The sequence below is a fragment of the Chionomys nivalis genome, chromosome 7, assembly GCF_950005125.1.
Source record: "Chionomys nivalis chromosome 7, mChiNiv1.1, whole genome shotgun sequence".
In the NCBI taxonomy this organism is placed as follows: domain Eukaryota; kingdom Metazoa; phylum Chordata; class Mammalia; order Rodentia; family Cricetidae; genus Chionomys; species Chionomys nivalis.
The window spans coordinates 90,955,355-90,974,555 of NC_080092.1; the positions used below are offsets into that span (position 1 = coordinate 90,955,355).

General features: G+C 40.9%; 1 pseudogene; it reads right to left on the bottom strand.

Annotated features, from left to right (window-relative positions):
* Positions 1 to 523: 523 nt before the first annotated feature.
* On the bottom strand, positions 524 to 18,631 carry LOC130877089 (uncharacterized; annotated as a pseudogene).
* Positions 18,632 to 19,201: the final 570 nt, after the last annotated feature.

Genomic DNA, 19,201 nt, shown 5'->3' on the forward strand with positions numbered 1-19,201 from the left:
AGTCTCGAGCAGTCAGCTTTAAATGCAAATGCAAATGCTAAGTGGACTCAGCAAGATATAGATATGTGTGTATATATGTAGTATATGTAGATATTTACTTGAAATATATACCTATATATTTATATTAAAATTACTTGAAGAAGGAGAGGTAATGAATTTGGCAAGAAATATTGAAACACAAGGGGAGTTGGAGAAGGGAGAGGAAAGGGTGGAAATAATGTAAATACAGTACTCAGACATAAAATTCTCAAAAAATTCAAAATTTAAATAAAAGAATAAACAAATATCCTCCTCCCTTTCACCCCCAAGTAAACAAAAATTATACAGCCCACTTTTGCCATCATTTCTGCCACAAAGAAAAATTTTTAGAGATTTAATGGAAAAATGAACTGAGATAGTAATAGGATCTGTATAGGTTTAGAATTTTGACCATGGTTCTAAGCATTGCTTTAGAAATAACCATCCTAGAGTGAAAGACTTTTATTCTCATAAAATCATCCTTTTTTCAGTCTTTCATGTGCTTTTATTTTCTTCTTTCAACCATAATATGATACCCAAATTTTGTCTTAACTGGTGGGTCTGTAAACACAGGTTTATCCATCTCACTTACAGGCAAGGCAAATGCTGCTTCTTGAGACGGTCCTACCACAGGTCATCCAACCTGGGTCACCCCCTTGCCTGGCTTTGTCTTCACTGTATTGTGTGGCCACTTCATTGACTTTCATTCTAGACTTTAACTTTTCCATAACTTCCGTGGTTTTGCCATGTTTTTCACAAAAAAATGTGTCTGAGCTTTACTGCCTTGCCACCACCTTTAGGGCCCTGAGCTTTCTTGTCAGTACTGTCAGTTCTAGAGGCTGCACCTCCTTTCCCCCTTTTTCAGAACCACATTTTCCCTTCAGCAGCATCTCTTAAGCTTGAGGTTGAACTCTCTCATAAAATCATTTTTTTCCCATTTGTCTATGTATATATGTATACATGTATGTATGTATGTTGTATGTATTCATCTGTTTGTATCTATCTGTCTATAGCTATCTATCTATCTATCTATCTATCTATCTATCTATCTATCTATCTATCTATCCATCTATCATCTATCTATCTATCTATCTATCTATCTATCCATCTATCATCTATCTATCTATCTATCTATCTATCTATCTATCTATCTATCATTTATCTGTCATCTATCTTTCATCTATCTACCTATCATCTCATCATCTCTATTTGTACCATCTACCAATTATCTATCATCTATCAATTCTCTCTCTCTCTCTCTCTCTCTCTATATATATATATATATATATATATATATATATATACACACACACACACACACACACACACATACTTACCTACCTACCTAGTAAAGCTTTGGCAGTTCTTTGTGTTTATTCCTACAGATTTTGAAAGGCCTAGACTTCCTCAAGGCCATGAGTGAGAAGGAGAAATTGTAGATGCAATTTCCCTGTAGAGTTATGCATTTTGCACACAGTTCAGAGTGGGGAACATATATAAAAGTAAAATTTTGCTCCTGTGTCATTATTTAAATTTTTTGCCTGTGAGAAAGTAGAAATCAGTTTTGCATAAGTTGGCCCGTGCAAGGTAGCTAGCCCAGAGGTGATCGTCCCATTTTCTCCCTGAGAAATTTTTAGTTTTGTCTTGTTACTTCAGCCCACTTCTCCTACACTCCTCCTTGTGGTCAAGGTAAGTGGGTTTTCTTCCACAATTCATTTCCTCAGCCTTGTAAAGTGTGATTTTTTTCTGGGTGCCATAACCTTCAGTAAACACCTAATAAACGAATTGCCAGACGAACGGCTTTGCTAATGAGACTGTCCCTGAGAACTTCCTGCATGTCTAGTAGCAACGCTAATAGTGAGTATGTCCCAAACAATCACCACAACTCACGGATATTTGTTTCCTTTCACTTGTAAAATCCTTTTTTGGGGGGTAATTTTCTCAGACTCAAAGACAAATAAAACAGCAATATTTTTCAGGGATATTAGAATTTTATAAGCATTTATTTGTCTTCTCTTCCCCTGAAATCTTTGGAAGTTGCAAATAGAACATCTTTTGTCCCCAAATGCTCTTGTACATGTTTTCTAAAAAAAAAAATCTTAATCCAGTTAACAAATTTGGTAATTAACATTCATTTAGTAGTAGTATTTAGTCCAGAAATTGGCAAACATACGTGGCTTACCATCTGTGTTTGTAAATAGAGATTTATTGAGGCATAACTATGCTGTGTTTATGACTGTTTGTCTATGACTGCTTCTTGCCTGTTTGTAAATAAAGTTTTATTAGTACACAGCCAGGTGCATTTGTTTACAGGTTGTGTGTGATGGCCTTTTCTTATAATAGCAGAATTAAATGGTTTTGACAAACACTTTTTGGTCTGCAGAGCTGAAAAGATTTGCTAACTGATCTAGAGAAAATGTTTTCAACCCCTGATCTATTCAATAAATCTTACAGCATTTCATTATTTTCCCCAATAATCTCATCTATTGCAGAAGAGAAAAATAAATTCTAGCTTGACATCTGACCTGTATCACATATTATGTTTGTTATGTCTCTTTATTATACTATAAAATAATTCTTCAGCTATTTTATTGCTCACTACCTTGACATTTTGGATACATGCAGATTATTTTGCACATTATATCTCATTTCAGGTTGTATTATTGATGGAGGAAGGTCATTGGTTAATTAATAAAGAAACTGCTTGGCCTCATAGGTTAGAACATAGGTGGGTGGAGTAAACAGAACAGAATGCTGGGAGGAAGAGGAAGTGAGGTAAGATACCAGGCTGTTCTTGAACTCTCAGAGATCTGCCTGTCTCTGCCCCTCTGTGACTTCAAGGTGTGGTAGCACACACCTTTAATCCCAATGCATTTCAGGTATATGGTGTATACATTCTACCAAGGGACGCATCTCTTTGTTTCATTAACAGTTATGTTAGTTTTCATCTGTTTGCTTAGGGTGGAATATAATGTTTTTGTTTCTCCCTGTAAATGCCCTATTTCCCCTTTTATAAATAAGTATCATGCGGGAAATTTGCTTTGAGTTTATATGATTGTTCTTTTGTTGCTCTTCAAATTTCCCACAGTCATTCTGGCATCCATTGCAATCTACTTCTGTAAGTATTATTTTTAGTTAATTTTGGAGGTGCCAAAGTGAGTTTTAAGACTCTTTTATTCTCTGCATTTATCAGTTAAAATTTTGTATGTGTGTGTATGTGTGTCTGTGTATGTATGTAAACATGTTCATGTGTGTGTGTTTCTATGTGTGGAGGTCATAGGTCAAAGTCTGCTGTCCTTCTCCATCATACACCATTTAACATTTTGAGATAGGGCTTCTCACTGAACCTGGAGCTGCTGATTTAACCGGACTGGCTGGCCAGCAAATCCCAAAGACCCTCCTAAGTCCACTCCACAGAGCTGGGGTTGCTGCTGTGTACTACTGTGCTGACTTTTTGGTGTGGATTTTATCTGATCAAGCTCCAACCCTCATGTTTGTCTGGTAAGCACTTAATTTACTTTGCCATCTGCCCAGTATGAGTTACAATTTTTAAAATGAAGCTGTCCCTCTCCTCTCATTCTTTCTTCCATTTCCACTTTAAAATTTAACTTCGTGGATTATACAATGTAATTTTGATGCCTCGAAAGCTTCAGGCTAACTTTTGCTTGTGTATGTGTGTGTGTTAGGTGTATGTGACTTGTGTGTATATGTGTACATATTTGTGTGTGTGTGTGTGTGTGTATGTGTGTGTTTGTAACCTGTAACTTTAACAATGAGCAATGTAATGACTTCTTAAGACTGACTTGAAATTCTGGGGATTGGCTGTCCACTTAATATTTCTGTATGGCTTTGAATACTGTGCCTATAGATTTTAGGCACTCAACTATGTTTTGAAAGCACCCCCAAGTCAAAAGAATACGTCTGTTATATGGAACAGTAGGACTTACTTGTCTTTTAATTATTTTTTTTCTCAATTACTTTCGAGTTTCTGAAATGTCTTTATTATTGCATTTCAGTTCTAGTTTAGCAGAAAGGGGTCCAAATTCTGTTTTAATCTCGAAAGTTCTTATTTTTTTTCCCTAGTTCTGAAAAGTAATCACCCTTAGGGATTTCGGAAAGATTCTAATGTGAGTCCAGGAAATCCAATTCAGTTTAAAAATCAATTCTTCGTGTTTTCTGAAAGTCTATTTTCTGAAATCTATAAAAACTACTCTCAAAATTAATTCTAGGAAATCTAATCTCTTCACTGCGCTCTCTGCTACCTGGTTTTCCCCTCTGGTTTGTCGAAAAGGGAAGAAACACTGTTCAGGCGTTGCTCTTTGCTATGACGATGACTGGGATTTGCTCCCACAGTCCGCTTGGGAGCTTCGTTGTTGTTGCTGCAGACCCCCGAGGCCGGAAGGAAGTCATGAGTAGCAAAGAGGAAGTAGCTGAGCCTGGTTTAGAGGAAGTATAACTGGTGATATTTTCCCAGTTCCTAAGTCAAGCCTTTGCTTTACCGTCAATAACTAATAACTCAGAGGATACAACCTTGGTAACGCAAAGCATTTCCTTAGGTACTTGGCCTCTGAGGCAGGCTGCATTTTTTTTTTTTTATTAACATGTGACAGGAATTCGGCAGGACTTCCAACTTACCTCCCCTCTTACTCCTGCGAGCTCTGCCCACTTGCTGGCCTCCCCAAGGTGGGAGTGAGCAGGGCAGAGATGGAACGTCTTCTGGGCTGTGTGTCACGGTAGCACTGAGCCAGGGAGTGTAGGTGTATAATTAAGCATCTTCATATTCTGATTACCTAATCAGTTGTCATTGAATCTTGGAGTAAAATCGGTCCCTTGTGTCTGTTTGGGGAATTGAGTAATTATTGGAGGAGGTGACAGTGTTTTCTTTTGGTATCTGAGTCAAAAGTAATGTACCCTGGGTATTGAAGTGTGTTATTTTTGGGGAGCAACATGACTACCAGATATGCACAAAGCAATTTAGACGTCACTGTATGGAGTGTCATTTGTTTACTGCTCTTAAAGTCACTTTAATTGGGTTCTGCAACCTGTGACTGGGAATTCCTTTCCCATCTCAGGTGCTCAGCTCATGTTATTTTTTTCCCTTCCCATTTCCCTTCCAGCCACAGTTCTGTTTCTTTCTGTGACCCGTGGCCCATCACTCGAATGACCTTACCAACCAGGATCAACCTTGGTACGCGTGGAAACTGTGACCTCGTGGAAGATAACCTTTGGCAGGCGCTCGCTCTCCGGTTCTCCAGAATCCAGTTTCACATGGAGGCTGCAGGAAGCTGCTTCCCTCAGCCTGAGCCTTGAGGAGAAGCTGATAAGACAAGGAGAACCACCTGGTAGCAGCGGCAGAACTTCATCCAGGATGAAAACAGGATCTAAAATATAAACAACATCCTCCCTCCAGAAGCCAGTGCTCAGCTCCCTCCCAAGTGTGTTTGACTCTGTTCTCCCAAGAGTCTCATGAGAACCTTTACTGAGGCAGGAAGGTCGGTCAAGATGAAGAAGCAGAGTTTTAAGGTTTCCGGTGGAAACCATCAGAAAGCTTTTGTTTTGTTTTTAAATTGTTATTGTGGTTGATGATCTTTTAAGTTCAGGAGTATGACCAATAATTGTTCCTTATAGCCCTGAACTTGTTTTCAGATGAGTAAAAATGTAGACACCCCAAGACTGACACCATTGCAAAGGAAATGATGCAGATGGATCAGAGCAACAAAGAAGCAAGGTTGCTGCTGATGTCGTCTTCCCCAGAGCATCTCTTCTGAAGTGGCTGCTATTTTGTAACAGCGAAATAGGACGTTTATTTTGTTCATTATTGTTGGCAACTGAGCCAGCGTGTTTCTGCTCATCCTAAGAAGCAGGGAACTTTTATAGAAAGTGGTGTCTCCAGTCAGTGGTAATGCCCCCAGGACTAGACTCCCACCAGGGTTGCTGAGGGCTGCAGCAGCTCTTATGCATATACTCAACCTATCCCTGTTTTTCTTACTGTCAAACGTTCGTTTTTCATTTATGTGTATGGATGTGCCTATGTGTGTGTCCCTGGAGTCCAGAAGAGGTTGTTGAATCCCCTGGAGCTGGAATGATTGTGAGCCACCTGCTGCAGGTGCTGGGACGTGAACTCATGTTCTCTGAAAGAGTGGCCAGTGCTTATAACCACTTAATCTTTTTTTTTTCATCTCCCAATTCTTACTCTTAGAAAGAGATTGTATTATGTCCACTCTCATCTTTAAAGACCTTGTGACTGGGAAGAGTCATGATTCATATGTTAATTTTTCTATCAAGATTATCAATGTCTCTTCAGTTGAAGAATCTCAGTGCAAACAGAGTTTCTTGCCCATAGCCCCACGTTTTTATTTCCTATGCCATTCAGTCATTCAGGGAGAGACAAATTTGCTGGCTTTGTTGAAAATGCACTTGACTACTGGGACTAATCTGAAAAATTTCCATCTCCACCCATTTCTCCCTTTACAAAGCAGAGAGAAAGAATGAGAGAGAGCAAGAGAGCAAGAGAGGGAGTGAACCAGAGTTAGTTAAGTCATGGTATTAGTATATCCAGCCACAGAACGAGTATTTATTGACTGTTTTATGAATAGGCTTCATTCCAGTAACAAACGCAAAGGGGGAAAGATTGGGAAAAACCTCTTCCCTATAGGATCATATTCTCTAGAGTGGAATCCAGTGATCCGTAGTTCCATTATCAATACTTATAGAATGAAAATGTGACAAGATAATAATAAAAATATCATCAGTTAAATTTTAATGGGTGGCATACTGAGTACTTTACAAGTATTGACCGCTTAAGCTACTAAACATTATATAAGTTTTAAGCTACAAAAAATAATGAGTCATGATTATCTCTCTTGGAGCTGTTGGCCTGTGAGGTCCCAGAGATCTAACCAGCCCTCAAAGACTATTGTCATTCTAACCCAGTGAGATGCAGAAAAACACAATTTTCCTCCCTATTTTAATGAGAAACCCAATGCACAGAGTGATTTCATGAACAGTAAGAGTGTGGGTGCTGGGATTTCAAGCCAGGCCCTTTTTACCCAAAGAGTGGATGCTGACACAATATGGTCAGCTCTCACTGACTTAATCATGTTTTCAACATCAGCTTTAGATCACGGTAGCCTGTAGCCCTGGGACTACTTTCCTGGTGTGAAGGGAAGGTCTAGAAGAGAACATCCGTTCATAATTAACCCCCATGACAATGAAACATGCATCTTTGTCCTTGCTACCAGAAGCAACCTCAAGTACCGATTTCCAGGGAATGCCACAGAGATTGACACCGATGTCTGGTGTCACCGCACGGTTTCATTAATTCGCCAAGCCTGACTTCCCCCGGGGCAGGCCAGTATGCTGAACTCTGTCTACAAAAGGCCTCCTGTGACTTTCCTGTGGGCTGCAATTGATCTGCGCAAAGAGTTAAGGAACCTTCGCTGCCTGCAGGAAATCTGTCGCTGAATCCAGGGCCTGGCAGAGGAAACATTAAGTGTATCATGGGAGAGGAGGAAAGCAAAGTGCTAAAGTTGTTACTCTGAACAGAGGATATTGGAGCATCCTGTAAAAAACTTCCTGTTTAGCCAGCAGACCAGAAAACAAGATGAAAAAACACCCCACTTCAATGACTATTGTGTCAATATATTTTTATACCGTCATTATCTTGGGCAGGACTTACTCACAAGAACTAGATTCCCAGGGTGAGGAGTTCACAGCTGAATCACAGCTTCCCGCCTTCCTTGTTTTGGATGCTGCATCATATCCTGGTATCCCCTGTGTCAGGCTATCCCTCAGCCGGCACTATCATTGCGCTTCCCCCTCCCCACCACTCTATGACTCTTGCTTTGGCTCACATTAAACACCTCATCATATAGAGTCCGATAACGCATCTTAGATATTTGGGTTTTGACTCTTCTGTCCCTTCCAGGGTTGGGTGATAGGGCACAGTCATGCAGCAGAGACCATAGAACACTTACGGATAGGTGATGCTCAGTTGTTGCCTGTGTGTTTCTTTATCAGATACATCGATGTAGTACAGTTAGACAAAATGCAAGGTGAAAAACAAGACTCTTAAATGCTTTTGTTATGAATCTAGGGATTAATAAACTTCAGATATTTCATCAAACATATTTCAGGTGCTATGATGTGCATAACGCTGACACAGGAATTACTTTGAGGAACAAAATTTGTTTCTTTTTAAACTAATTCTTATTCAAGAATACCAGTCTGTGTTTGATACTGTTACTGTTAGCTGCATCCAGAACATGTATTAAACACAGCGATTCGTTGTTTGGACAGGACCTCACTCTGTAGCCCTGCTTGGCCTTTAACTCCTAGAGATCTGCCTTCATAGTTCCAGGATTAAAGGCATGCATCATTATGACCGGCTGATTCACTATCGGGCTGATTTGGTGGGTGTGCATTCTTTTAGCCTGGTTGGATCATGGGAAAATGTTCTTTGTCTACTGTGTCATTTTTGGGTACAGTCGTCTAGGTTGCCATCCGTGGTCTTTATAGAAATCAAAGCTACTGATCCAGGCTCTTCATAGTTTCCCTTGAGAAATCAGACCTTGCTATGTTGAGATTTTCTTCATATACAACCTGTAGCTTTCCTACTGTAGTTTTCAATATTCTGTCTTAGTTCTTTATGTTTAGTTTTAGATATAAGATTCTTTTCTGGTCCTGTCTATTTGGTATTCTATATACTTCTTGTATCTATGAGGGTTTACTTTCCTTCATTTTTGTGTAGGGTGGGGTTCTTCTATGACCCTGTTGAAGATAGATCTGGTCTATGTCATTGACTGGGATTCTCTTCTTCATATGATATGAAGACTTGTTCTTTTGATGGAGACCACAATTCCTCCATGTTCCCACTGTGTGTTTTTCATTTGTATGTTGAGTGGTCTAATGCCCTCACTTCACTTTTCAGTCCTGATATTATATCTTTGACTTAATCCCTTCCCCTTGAAAGATCTTCCCCTGAATTTTCTAGTTGGGTTATTGACTTTTTCAATTTTATCTTTACTTCAACTTAAGTTCTCTTCAGTATTCATATTTTTATTGAATTTAGTTTTCAAATCCTGAATTATTTTCATCATTTATTTCAGCCATATGTCTATGTTTTTTCTTAGGCATCTCTCAGGCATTTGTAATTATTCTCTTTATGTTTAATAAATTATACCTTCTTTAAACTTTAATTCTTCAACAAAGGTTATGATTCTTTTAAATTTTATTTCCTGGTGTTCAAATATGTAACTTCTTCTGGAGAATACTTCTACAGTACTGTTAGATTTTGGGGAGGTTGATGTACTATGTAGGTTTTTCATATTATTTGTGCTTTTGTGATATGACCTGAGTATGCAGACTTCTCTATTGCTTGTATGTCTGGTGTGAGATTCTAGGCTGCCTCTGTTGAGTAGAAACTTGGTTTTGTTTTGGTTGTTGCCCAAGCTTTTTTGGTTTCAGATCAGGTATGAGGAACTGGTACAGCAATTCTTCATATACTCAGTGTCGATTTTTCATTGGAGGAGAAGGGATGATTCCAGCTCAGTGGTAAGTAAAAGAACATGCAAATGGGGCAATGTTTGGATCTGCTTGGGCTGATGTGCAAACTGTGCCAATTCTGCTATGCCTGGGAGTATGAGGATGGTCTGGGTGGGTCAGGACCTTGGGCACTTACCAGCTTGGGCCACTGAGTAAGCTGTATGGGGAGGTTAGGTCAGAGGGATGGGCAAGTGAGAGTGGACAAGGTTCAGGGACTCACTGGGTTTGGCTGGTGTATACATGTACAATGTGGACTAGGCCCAGAGGTTAGATATGGTGCTGATGGACTGGGCTCCAGGAGGACTCACCAGACTGGAGCAGTACACAGTATGTGTGACCTGGTTAGGCCTAGTGGTTATGTATGACTTGAACAGACTATGGTCAGGTGGACTCCCTAGACTGGAGCCAACACTGGAGGTTATGAGTAGTATAGTTTGGTTAGAGTTAGGCAGAGTCATCACCTGACTAGGCTGAGATCTAGGATGGGACCAAACTTGGAGGTTGCTAGCTGCAGAGGGGTGCTGCAGTTTTCCAAATGAGCGGTATTTGCGAGTTACAGGAAAATGAGGCATGTCTGCATTTCCCTGACGTAAATGAAAGGGCATTCCCGCAACTGCAAGTATCTATCTTATGTCTCCTTCATTTTGTGTGGATTTTGTTTATATATTTCAAATGCCTGTTGGCTTTCAGATGTACCAGTGGTCATCCATGGTCTTGGTCAGTCATTCCTGTTGAGGAGTGAGCCTGGCCCAGTGTGTCAGTGACTTTTCCGCTTGTTATGACAGTGTCCAAGGCAGAAATGATGGAAAGAGGATGTTTATTTTTGTTTGCAGATTAGAGAATGTTAGATTAGAGTTTATGTTACTTCAAGCTACTCCATCTTTATAAAAACAGTGTTTTCTCAAGCTGGAGACTGCCTTTGGAGCCTCCACTTTACAAGTATCTTTTGACTAATAGAAGGATAGCTGTAGCCCTTTGGTGGGCCAAGAAACGCCACTGTCTGTTGTACCACCCACCCAACACCGAGTGATAAATGACTTATTGCTGGGAATAGAAGGGAATGACTCAATAAATTTATTGGGGGTGAATTGAGACAGTATGGGCACATGGATATGTTAAAATTCGATCAGTGACATAAAGTCCAAGAACTTATAATATGGCGCCCCCAGACTAAGGAAAGGATGTAACTTGCTCACTTAGACATCATACAGTGACTGACGCCTAACACTCTGTAGGCATGGTCTTACCTGATGTCTGATGTCTCCTGTGCATAGCAAGAACTGAAAGGTAGAGGATGCAGGACTGTCCCTGATGTTGTCTGTTGTGATGTGGCCTCCTCCTGCTTCCCACACCTTCCCCCACCCCACTCCCATCCACTCCTCAGAGAGGACGAGGCTTCCCATGGGGAGTCCACAAAGTCTGGCATATCACTTTATGGCTGCCCATATATCTCCCTGTGGATACCTGTTTGCCTTGCTGGACTTGGAACGGAGCCCAGTGTTTCCTAATCTCAGATTCTGCTTGAGGGTCTTTTATCTCACAGTTGGGCTCACATTTTGTGGCCAAACTGCAAATTAAATTCGCAAAAGATAGACTAACAGAGGAAAGTCACACAAATTTTATTCAATGTTATTATTTTTTACATGTACCAGGAAGTCATAGAAAAGAAGTGCAAAAGAGGGACGTAGACATTGGGACTTATTTACCATTTTAATAAAGGTCCATAAATTGTGGAGAAGTGGATAGATGGAAGGGAGTTTGGACTTTCAGGGTAAAACGTGGGAAGGTACATGTATGAGGGGAGTATTTGCATGGGAGTGCTTCTATCCATAGGGTGTACATTCCAGTATCCCCAGTGAGTGTCTGAATCCATGGGTAGTGTCGAATGCCATGTATGTTGTTTTTCTACACACACGTGCCTACAACAGATACATTCAACTTATAAATTGGGTACAGGAAAAACTTGCTGATAATAACTGATAGTCAAATGGAAAAATTGTAATAATATATGGCTGTAAAATGCCAGCATCATTTCTTTTGTGCTTTGTGGCCAATATTAAATAAAATAAATATTTACGTACAAACATTCCAGTATTGTGACAGCTAATTGTACAGCAGTGACGGCTACTAAGTACAAAATGTAGGTAGTGTGCCCAGGGTAGGAACTTTGGACAAGGGAAGATTCACATACTCAGCTGTACAGAACGTATGGCATGGAGTCTATTTACATTATCGAAATCATATGCGCTATGGTTTGAATATGAAATGTCTCCCTAAGGCCTTTTCTGTTTAGCAGTGCTCAAAGGTGGTTTATTAATGGGTGATCAGATTATGAGGTCTCTATGGATTAACCCATTAAGGAGATCATAATTTAGTGGCCTGTCAGTGATGGGGCCTAGTTGGAAGAGGTAGGTCCTTAGGAGTGTATTTTTGGAAAGGATTCATCTTATCCCCGGCCAGCCTCTACCTCCTTCCTAGATACCATGAGGAGATTCACTTTTATTCCTGCCTTGATGTTCTATCTTACCATAGACCCAGAAACAATGGAAACAATAACTATAGAGCTAAACTTCTGAAATCACAAACCAATATAAGCTTCCCTTCTAAGTTATAGCAATTATATGTATGTATGTATATATATATATATTACTTTAAAACAATCTTTTCTCATTTTACGTACCAATCCCAGTTCCCACTCCTTCCCCTCCTCCTGCTCCCCACACATTCTCCCTACCCCACACCCATCCACTCCTCAGAGAGGATCAGGCTTCCCATGGGGAGTCAATAAAGTCTGGCATGTCACTTTGAGGCAGGATCAAGGCCCACTCTCCATATCTTGGCTGAGCGAGGTATCCCTCCAAAGAGAATGGGCTTAAAAAAGTCAGTTCTGTCTTAGAAATTTTTATCACAGGAGCAAAGGCTAACACAGACAAAGCTGAAAGTTATGAATAGATTATGTCTGAACTCTTCCATTTAATGTTTTGATTGGTCGATTGTGGGCAACTGAAACTAGAGAGAGCTAGTAACAGACTACTATCTTCAGCTGTCGTGGGTGTCTCCTGTTTTTATGATAGGCTTGTTTCATCTTCGCAGTATGTACAAGGGAGACAAATCCATAAAGGAGAAATTATGGTCTGTGATTAGGAAAATGGGGAAGAGGAGCAATTTGTTTATCCACTGATTGTAGTTCAAAATAATCCTATGACAAGTGGCATGTTATGAATGACACATTTTAATCTCCCTCATGTGGGGAGCAGGCTCATATGTGAGCCTTAAAGTTTCTCCCATGGTTGGGTGGTGGTGGTGCACACCTTTAATCCCAGCACTCAGGAGGAAGAGGCAGGTGGATCTCTCTGAGTTCGAGGCCAGCCGGGTCTACAGAGCTAGTTCCAGGACAGGCTCCAAAGCTACAGAGAACTCCCCCCCCTCCCTTCTCTCTCTCTCTCTCTCTCTCTCAAAAAAAAAAAAAAGGTTCTCCCAGAATTCATCTCTACTTAGAGCCTAGTAGCTAAAATTCGGAAGTCATTTGTCTGCATATTATCCAATTGCTTCGAATGAGAAGATTTGTCAACCAAAGAGAGGCATGGAGTACATCGAGAAATAGTGTCAGTTCTACCGCAAGTTGCACAGAATCAGAGAACACGCCTCTCCCTCTGACAACCATTCAGTGGTGAAGTTTGGCTGCTCTAACTCTCTCCCAGCCTCCTTCCATCATTCAGAACCTGCACCGTGGGTGCTGAGCTCTGATGAGGGCTCACAGAACATTTTCTAACGTGACTGAACTGAAGAAATGTAGAAGCTAGGTGGCGCTGGCAGCCACAAGAGCAGCTTCTGCATGTCTGAACATGTCCTGTGTCCAAAGGTTACAGATGTGAAATTTTCCTAAGGGGTCTGGTCATAGACACAGGGATGCTGCTTTGAAACAAAGGAAAAACACAGAAATTCAAGTCCATCCCTCTCAGACTGTCCAACATTCCTCATGTCTTCTGACTTAAGAGCGACAACCCATGAAGCTCAGTGTAGGCTTACCTATTTGCTAAGTAGATGACTCCTGGTCCCTTGCAATTCTAATAATTCTGTTTGGTCGTTTTGGTTTTGCAATCACTATGGACTTGGAATTCCACAGGAAAACCAGAAGTTCCAAAATAGCACTCGGAAGAGACTTTGGTTTGAGTCCCTTTTCCATTAATGCCTATTTTCCACCAACCACATAACCTGTGCATTTGGAATATTTTCCCAATAGCCCTGGCTTCCATAAACTGTATTGCCTGTCAGGAAATAAAACTGCCTTGATGGAAAGACCAAAATTATAGCTGAGAACATAGGAATGTCAAGCCAACCCCAGACAACCTGCAGCACAGGGGACAGTGGTGTGGGCCACATCCATCAAACAGGTTGACTAGGAGGAGCAATTTCCAGCCATGTCTTCTGCTCAAGTCATCACTGGCAGAATCAGCCTCAGCCTGGTTTTAAGCCTATTAACAGAACATGGGCATGCTTAAATCAGGATACCATTAAAAGAAAAACATAAGTCCCACTTTATAAATGTATGAAATGTGTTTTATGGAAAGGCATATCAAATCATAATTTTGTATACATTTAATCAATGCCAACTACTGCAAATAATACTGAGGCAAAATATGGAACAGAATGGAGGTGGGGATTCGGAGATTAATATATGAAGGGTACCAACTGAGGTAAGACCCAAATCCTATACCCCAGTGGGCTGCATTTAATCAGGGGAGAATTCTCTTGAAACAGCCTGAGATTTCTATGAACTTAGAAGAAGCAGATGCTGTGTGAAAGACTCATAAAAGGGCATGAAATTATGCCTCTTATCCTTTTGCTTCCTGGAGATGAGATACTGCCATCCGTCTGCCTTGTTTCTTGGTTATGTTTATCCCAAAGATTCGAGGAGAAAGACCACTGGCCCAAACCATCATAGACAAAATAAAGCAAGCAATCAATTAAACATGCTTTTAAAATTCATGTACATAGGCTTTGTGCCCTTAATGCAGGGTTCCAGAGGTCAGCATTGGACATGGGTAAGATAAGGGTTTTTAGCTCAGGGCTAGGGGGTTTCCAAATGGGGGATTTAACAGGCAAGTAGGAGGGGTTGCAGGAGCAGCATAACAAGGTGGTTATAACAAAGTGGTCATAATAACCTATTGAAATAGGTTGTAGGGTTGTAAGGTTGCAAGAAGATCATCTCAACTTTTTGAAATAAAGACATAGTTGCCATTTCTTGGAACAGGTAGTACAGAACCATTTGTAGTTAAGGTTACAGGTGGGGCATAGCCCAACCCTTGAGAAACAGATTTATTCACAAACAGGAATGAACTTAGTTCATCTTTCCTATAAAATGGGTTTCAAGTCTAAGATAGAGGCAGGCTGGTTTATCATGTACTCAGAACAGCTCAACTTTTTCTTTCCATTAACAGCGCAAAAAGATTTTTTTTTATTGTTTGAGAATGACTGTAATGTGTTTTGATCAATTCCACTCTCCTATCCCCTGCCTTCCAACTTCTCTGATACCCTTCATATTGATTTTTCCTCCCAACTTCATGTCATCCTTTTGAGACCTAGTGGAGTTCACTTAGTGCTGTCAGGATATGCATGGGTTCAGGACCATTGACTGGAACAAGACAGTCTTTCAGAAGCTACATCCTAAATAAGCTGATTCTCACCTCTGCTGGCAGCTGTCAACTGCCTATAGCTGTTTAACCAGGGATGGGACTTCATGATTCCTCCCCAGTCCATTCTGGAGTTTTGGCTGGCTTGACCTTGTGCTGGTAGCTGCACCTGCTGTGACTTCATGTGTGCCACGTTCTCATCATGACCAGAAAACAGTTTCGCTGCAGTGAGCTGGCTACCTCTGGCTCTTAGAGTCATTTTGCTCTTCTTCAGTGTTTGCTTTTTTTCTATCCTTCTTTTCAAAACCTGAATATGCTTTCTTGACATTCTGGGCTTTCTCGCTCTTTCTCTCTGAAGCTTCCACCCTCCTCTGCTATGTGGTTGCTTGCTAGGCATGCTGAACCCCTACTCAAAAGACATGGCTCTCTCCTTTTCCATTTTCTATCTTCCTATCCTGGAAGACACTGAGACTTGAAGCTTGCATGTTCTGTGGTTTTTCTCTTAAATTCTAGTAAAGTTGTCCTTGAATTTTTTTGAGTTTGTTTCTAACTTTTTTCATCGAATGAAACTAACCCTCCCCAAAGGGAAACTCATTCTCCCTGTAATAGTCACACCATATCAAAATGAAAAGTTCAGCATATTAATTTCCAAGCATTCTCAAAGATATGAAGCATAATCATTTCAGAATTGTTTCCTTCAGGTTGGACTTCTGCATTGCCATCTTGAGTTAGAAAAATGATTAGACACTCCCACAAGACCCTTATAAGATTGGGCCCATTAGCATTCCTTGTGGAGGCAGAGGTGAAGGCTATTGAAGATGAGGAGCCTCATCAGGCTTCTCCCTTCTCCAGCTAATGTTTGTTGAAAGGAGCTGCCCATTGGTTATCTATGCTACTCTAACCTCTAATGCTCCTACAACTAACTCAAAGACTCATTGGCCCAGTGTGTGAGTCAGGGTTTCTTTAGGGAACAGAACTGATAGGCTAATATATAAAGGGGATTTATTCGGTGTTCTTATACCATCTGGTCTGGGTAGTTCAGAAGGTGTCTCACACCGAAGAGCCCGAGACTCCAGCAGCTTCCTTCAGTCCACAAAGCTGGATGTTTCAGCCATCCCAGTCTGGTGTTGAAGACCTGGGTGATTCCTAGAGAGCTACTGGTCTTTAGTATATGCTGAAAGGCTAAAGAAGGTGATTCTAATACTAGTAAAGAAAAGAGGTAGGGACAGGATGGATGAACTTGCCAGCAGTCGTGACAGCAAGCAGACAAGAAGCAATGTTTCATTCTTTCATGTCCTTTTATCAGGGCTGCTACCAGAAGGAACACCCACATTTTGGGGGGGGGTTCCTGCTTCAAATAATCAGACCAAGGAAGTGCCTCACAGGAGTGCCCATTGATTTATATTTTATTTCATTTCAGATCTTATCAAGTGACAACCAAATTTAGCCATCGCATCTAACCACCTAGACTTGGTTGGAGTAATTTCTTTGTTCTCCCATTACCTCCTGTATGTAGGTTGAATAGAAAGAGATACCCCAATCACATACATCAAGGTAACAATGGCACCTGCAGCCATGAAGGGCTATCACATAAGCAAAAGATAGCACTCTATTGATGTTGTATTTCTTTAGATATATTGGCCAATAAAATGTTGATCCTAATTAACTCCAGGTTGAAACAGGCTTATATGCTGGTTGGCAGATGGGAGGTCACACACTTGTAGTCATTCATTAATATCAGAGGAACCAGGGCCTTTGTTGTAGCCCTGGCCCACCTAAGTTAATCTACTTCTTTTCAATGCTATTTTATCCTTCCTTGCTCCCCAAAAGCAAAGAAGTTTGCTAGAGGGAATTTCTTTACTTAATAGATGCATCATTCTCCTTCCTCACCTGGCCCTTGTAGACATAGATTCTCATTCCAACCTGGTATGGTGCGGCTAAGAGGCAACTCCATGAGAGACGCACAAGGTTGAGAAGAAATCCAGCTTTGCTCCTACAAAAGGAGTGGGTTTCAGCTTTATCTAAGTGTACAGAAAGGACAGTAACAAAAGGTGGGGTTGAGAAGGTCACCGCCGTGAAGCATAGCTATCTGTACATGGTATGACTGTTGAACTCACAGGAACTCACAGAGGCTGGGGCTGCCTGCATAAGACCCTCACTAGAGCAAGCCAGCAAACATTCCATCCTGAATGAGGGAGAGAGCCCCATTGTAATTAAAAATAATAAAGTAAATTTGAAGAGCAACAATTTATCCATCTGTTCGCAGCCGAAGCGCAGACACAGAATGGTGGGAGAAATGTTGGGATTTTCTCCTGCCCTTTGTTATTCTGTGAATCTAAGTAAGGACTCTGATTTTGACAGTAAAAGCAGCTTGTCAGCGGCTCTTTTGCTTTGAGCAGTGACCAAAGACTTTTGCACATTTATAACATTTTTATTGATTCTCTAGAAAAATGAGTTCTCTAAGGCCTATTGATTTGGTTCCAATTGATTAAAGTCTTTGCATGATTTGATGTCTTGGTAAGTTCTCTCATTTAAATAATCTAGTATAGAGCGTGTAAGGAAAGCCTTCCTAATCAGTGTGGTGGTGCACACCTTTAATCTCAGTATTTATGAAACAGGTAGGTGAATTTCTGGGAGTCTGAGACCAGCCTGGGTCAGCCGGGGCTACACAGTGAGACTCTGTTGAAACAAAAAACCTTTTCAGCTTCATTACATATAAAAGGATTTTCATAAAGCCTATACCCAGCTGTCGTTCAAGTATTAATGATCCAACAAAATCAACTATTTATCTAAGTTGTGAAACTTGGTGAGGGTGGAATCTACTATTGACGAGACAGTAATGCCCTTTCAGCAAAGGAATTCTCAAACAGGCCATACCCAGAAAGATTCTCTCTATTTAGTTTAACAAAATTTCATATTTAAAATGTTTCTGATGAAGTGTATTTGAATGGGTGTTAGTTTTCAGAATTTTCAGTTCTGGCCAGAGTAAAACTCTCATTCAAACCCTGCTATAAGCCGGGCGGTGGTGGCGCACGCCTTTAATCCCAGCACTCGGGAGGCAGAGGCAGATGGATCTCTGGGAGTTCGAGGCCAGCCTGGTCTACAAGAGCTAGTTCCGGGACAGGCACCAAAGCTACAGAGAAACCCTGTCTCAAAAAAACAAACAAAACAAAACAAAACAAAAAAACCCCAAAACAAAACAAAACAAAAAAACCCCTGATATAGACATTTCTTTACCTCTGTCAAGGTAGCAGATATAAAATAATTATTTTTTTTCTGTAAGTTGTGTGATATTGATCTCTTTGGGGGTGGGAGTGAGGTCATAGCAGTTGTCATACACTGTTTTTTTTCTGTCACAACATCCTCTATGCCCTTCACTCATTCGGCACTTACCTCTCTTCACTAAAGGTTGCTTCTCGAGAACACTGCTTCTGCATCCTCTCCAGAGCACTGTAGGAGGAGGCCTCTTGTTTGTTTCCAGCTGTCCAGACTCCAGAAATAACATCACAGAAACTTCTAATTTAATCACTGCTTGGCCCATTAGCTCTAGCTTCTTATTGGCTAACTCTTACATCTTAATTTAACCCATCTCCATTAATCTGTACATCACCAAGGGGTCGTTGCCTACCAGCAAAGTTTCTGCACATCTGTCTCTGGCAGAGGCTCCATGACTTCTCTCTGCCTCTGCCTCCTGTCTCCCAGCATTCAGTTTAGTTTTCCCTGCCTATCTATATTCTGCTCTGCGCAGGCCCAAGACAGTTCCTTTATTAACCAATGGTATTCACAACATACAGAGGGGACTCCCACATCAGAGCACTTTCTGGAATGAATTCTGCTATTCTCCCCGGGGACCAGACCTTGGGTGTAAGAAGACAAAGGCAGGAAGACCCAGCTTCTGTAGTTCCCCAGTATCACTCTGTAGAGAAGTATCTGCATAGTCCTAGCATCTCTGTCATCCCCCTCCCACCTCCCACCCCATTTGATGGCCACATCCTTGAATGTGAACA